General features: G+C 36.9%; 1 pseudogene; it reads right to left on the bottom strand.

Moving 5' to 3' along the window:
• Positions 1 to 2,375: 2,375 nt before the first annotated feature.
• On the bottom strand, positions 2,376 to 3,248 carry LOC102250182 (annotated as a pseudogene).
• Between the last annotated feature and the right edge of the window lie 1,825 nt (positions 3,249 to 5,073).

The raw sequence follows: 5,073 nt of genomic DNA, 5'->3' as shown, positions 1-5,073 counted from the left end.
TCCTTGTTCATTCTAATAGGTCAATGTTCAAACACTGAGCCATGCCTGCCCAGCACAAGGACTCTTAATGTCCTGTGCAACAAGGTTTTTGGCAACTGCTTGTTTTTCTTTACTCCAATCTCCTACCCTTTCTGCTAACAGCATCGCTCCTAGGGCTGTATTCTCATCCATGGGTTGTACTTCCTTATCTGTGATAGGCAGTATCCCATTGAAAATCCCTTTATATATGTCAATAGTTATTCTGATAATTTAGGGCATTCTAATATGATAATGGGGTAGGCATAGAAGGGAATACCTATGGCACTTACATTTTAGTTTAATTTAGTTTTGTTTTTAAGTTATTACTGTATAGGAGGATTTCAGACCAAGCAGGAACAGAATTTAATACACTGCAGATGTAATTTGGGGATGAATGTCAAATCAAACTTCTTATGTGGCCACTGTTTTGTTTTGTTTTCTTGGTACGTGATTGGCCTTGCTCAGTGTAAACCTCTATGTGATGGCATCCTGCAGGTAAGTCTCAGGATATCTTCCACCGAAGTCTTTTCTTTTCCCCACTGGTATCCTGTGACTTTCTTTTGGTTTTCCTTTCTTTAATTTCAGAAAAATGAGTTTTGTTGATTTTGTAAATCTTTGAACATATATATTCTTAAATGTTATGTATGAATTTTGATTTTATTAAGGCTAATTTGGCTTCAGAGAAATTTTATATAGGAATGTCATAGAGCCATGAACAATTGGTTCATACAGAAAAACTGTAATGCAATTATGCATGTCTTCCCAGTAAAACTAATTTTTATTTGTATGCTTTGAATGTATGTCAAGGAATACATCAAGGGAAAGGCTATATTCTGTAGCTTATTCTTCACTTAGTTGCTTGAAATTTGCAGCCAATTAACAAGATAAAAAGCAAAATAACCCTATAGTTCTCAATTTGCTTTGTAATGTAAACTCAAAAAACAGAAAAGCACTGATGTCACCAGCATATAGCTCATAGAAACACTAATAAAGAGGTACTTTATTGTAACCAGACCGTGGAAATGCTCTTAAAATTGAATTTGTAAAAGAAAGGAAGTAAGTTATTAGATTTAGAAATCTTACAATAAAATCATATGTTATATATTTTAATGTATCCTTAGTGTTCTCATTAGATTACATAGCATATGTCTTCAAAAAACATTTTTGTAGTTTGAAATCTCTGCATATAATGTCTTAAGGTTGTCAACAGTTTGAAAACAATAGAGACAGTCCTAAAAAAGGAAGATGGTATGTTTTTGGAAGCAGAGAAACTATCATCCTGAATGAAATGCCCAGACAACAACAGCTAAACCCTATAAAGAGAAGAATTCCTTGTTCCTAAGAGTGTGATGCCAGCTAGTCAGCTGGTCTGAGGCCTGGCTGAAGGTATGAAGCAGAAGAATTGTGGTCAAGGCTCTAGGCCAAGTTTTTCAAAGAGAAAAGGAAACAAAGAGATAGTGCTAGACTTTATAATCAGGCCAACAGTACAGTACATCCCACTGTCTCCAGCAGCTCATTTTTTTCTTTTCCTAACTCCCACCCAAAAACTAAGAAAGAAAGCGAGAACCTCTTAAAAAAAAACTCCCGCAGCATATCATTGGCAACTCTTTGGAATATGCTTTTATCAGCCAGGAAGGCAGATAACAGGAAGCTGAAGAAACAAAAAGAAAAAGGAAGGAGATGGCTTTGGGAGGCTTGGGGGAATATAGTAAATGTATTACTTTATGTTATTTAAGCAGTGAGCCAAAGGACAAAAAAGTTCCTGTAGCCTGCTGATATTCCTTGGTGTAAGAGATGGCAAATGTCTTAGGATATTTTATCAATCTGTATGGAAGAACATTTATATGACTCATCCTGTAATGTTCTGATGTGAGAAATGGGGACATATTAATAGCTGGGCAAAAGAGACCAGCAAAGCTTTGGACCTAGTGTAGAGTCACACATATATTTTTACAAAAAAAAAAAATTCATCCTCTCTGACTTTGTATTAAGTCAGAGAGGATGAAAATTGTTTTTAATAATCTAAGAGACAAATGACTATATAGGTAACCTCATGTGGAACTTACATACTTCCATTGATGTGTTCCAACCACTTTAAAAATATTTAATCTGTATGGATCACTATGACATAATTTTTTTTTCACACACACATAGATTTTAATGGTTTAAAAAAACAAATTTGTTACTTTAGAAAAATGAATGCAGTGCACGTTCAAAAATATTATCGCCACAGACTCTGATTGCTCAGTCCACACATAAGTAGTAGTTGCCTTCTATGATGATATGGCTTCTCTGCACTAATTCCCATCAGGCCGAAAAACATTAGGGCAGGCTAAGTAAAGACTTTGTTGCACAAAGGAACATTTACTCATCAGATCCCACTGATTTCTGTGCCCGCTTCCTGGGCAACCTTCTTGGTGAAGCTTTATTGATCTGATTCAAAGTTTCCTGAGGAATCCAACTCATGTCAACATCATTCTGACTTGTTGTACCCATCTCTACTTTCTGTACAGGTCTCTTGCGCTTTCTAGATTCCAGGAGTTGATGAAGGCCAACAACAACCAAGAGCCCAAGACCAGCAAGGAACATATACATAAAGATTGTTTCTCCATCTAAGCCATCCTCTCTTTCAATAATTGTAACTGTTTGATTGAAGACAGCATCTTGAAATACATTGCCGTTCAAATCTTTGTAGTTCAGATTGATGACTAGTCCGAAGGGTTGTCCACCCATAGGCTCTGCAGGAATGAAGGAGTACTCAAAAGTTGCCTGTCTCTGGGGTGGGACTACAGTGTTCAGAGGAAGAGCTGTGAAATACTGAATATAAAACTGGTAGTCCTGCGGGTAACGGAATGAGGCATCTAGGGATTCAACAATAAAATCTTCTGTGCCCTTGTTTGTAAAGCCTACCAGGAATTTCACAATGTTATTTGCTGGAAAATCTTCTCCTTTCACAAATAGGATAGTTGTATCTGCACTTGGTGAAGCTTCAGGTTCACCAGATACATCTTTTCCTCTTTATCTTCTGCCAAATCTATTGGTTCATCTTCTTCCACTTCTGCTTCATCATCTTCATCTTCAATTATTGAATCTTCCACTGTTTCTTCATCTTCTGTAAGATCTTGAGCTGCTGCTACTGAGCCTCCAGGGCCGCCTCGGAGCAAGAGGGTGGCGGGGAACACAAGCAAGAGAAGCAGAAGCAGGCAAGGGAGGAGCCTCATGGCACGGTCCGTCCAGTGCCCTGTCGCTGTCCGTGAGAGCTCTCGGGGGCCCACTATGACATAAAATTGTTCTTACGGAAAATTGTTGATTCACTCATTCACTCGTTTGTTTATTCAACATTTATGCAAAAATTTATTTATACAACTAAATTGTTTCATATATTCCAGGCACTAAAACTTGTCCAGTAAGACATATAAATTTCTTTTAAATACTATCTAGTGGTATAAGTTAATTTTAAAATAAGTGTAGAAATTCATTTACATAAGTTAAATGTACTAATACTGTAATTTATTCAGTAAAGGTTTATCTCATGTCAATGTGTCTTTACCTCAATTTAATTTTCTTAATTAGGTCCAAACATTGAACTTTTAAATTTTTATTATATGTTTAGTATACTATGTATACTATGTATACATTGAATTTTTCACTTTTTCTTACATAAAGAGTAGTATGAAGACATCACAAAAGATATGAGGAAAGGTCATGTTCTGATGTGAAATTTTAATAATATAATATTAGGTTTTTCTTTTCTTTTTTTTTAAATTGTTGTTAATCCTCACCCAAGGATATTTTTTCATTGATTTTTAGGGAGAGTGGGAGAGAGAGGGAAAGACAGAGAGAAACATTGATGTGAAAGAACCACATCAATTGGTTGCGTACTGCATGAAGCCCAACTAGAGCTTAGGCCAGGGAGGAGCCTGCAACCAAGGTACGTGCCCTTGACCAGAATCGAACTTAGGACCCTTCAGTCCACAGGCAGATGCTCAGGCCTAAGGCACCTCACCATTGCACGAATCCATGCTCGGGGCTTCTAGTTGTTCTACAAAATCTCCTAACTTTGTATTCGATAATTAGAATTCTACTATAGCAGAGACTGCTACTTGTCCAATAATATTCATTGTTTTAATAATAGAAATATAAACTCAGCTCTATTTTGGTGTCTGTTTCAGTAGCTTAAATTATACCTTCAATAATGTAAAATTCATCTCTGTCATTAACCAGATTTTGTAATGTTGAAAGTTAGTCTCTTTGGATTTCCATGGGCTACATGTGCTCTGAGGGTTTTTCCAACTCTAAATGTCTGTGAGTCTACCTGAAGGATCAAGTTAATCTGGTGAGTCACTTAATATTCTTTAGTGAGAAAAAATTTCACTTCAGAGTCTATTTCCCTCCTCAGTACCCATTAAGTGACTTAGATAGCCCATTCTTTGAAGTTGCATGACATTAGCATTTTCCAGGTTAGACCACTAATTGCCCCTATATAACATGAATGGTTGGACTAGGGAGGGACCCCAGAAGTACGGGCTTCATAAAACAAGCTGAAGGAGAAAAGAATTATTGGAGAAAAATAGAGGAAAAGGAAAGCAGTGAGACCTTCTCTCACCAGAAATGAGAAAGAACAAAAGAACAAAATTGATATTTGCCATAGAGAATCTTTAGAGACACATTCAAGAAAAAGTATATTTATAGTGGATATATTGTTGGTTTTCAATGGAGCTGTTAGTGGCTATAGAGTTCAACTAATTACAGTATATTACTAATGAGGCCAATGTTTAGTCCCTACAAGGGTCAGTTAACTGTGTCTTGTAGCATAACCACACATCATGTCCCTAATTTTGGCCAACTGTGAACCGCGTCCAGCATGGCCAATGGTGAATCTGAGTAGGGGCGGTGAAGGATTAAAGAAAACAGACAAGAGAATATAGTTGGGGCCAGGTGGATCACTGCACCTGGATGAAGACACGGTGACCCAGTCTGAAAGCCAAATCTTTATTTTATAGTCAGATCACGCAAAGCAAAACAAGGAAGTGGTCAAGATATTTACAATGTTCT

Source organism: Myotis brandtii, unplaced genomic scaffold, assembly GCF_000412655.1.
Source record: "Myotis brandtii unplaced genomic scaffold, ASM41265v1 scaffold67, whole genome shotgun sequence".
NCBI lineage: Eukaryota > Metazoa > Chordata > Mammalia > Chiroptera > Vespertilionidae > Myotis > Myotis brandtii.
This window is presented reverse-complemented; position numbering and strand designations above follow the sequence as displayed.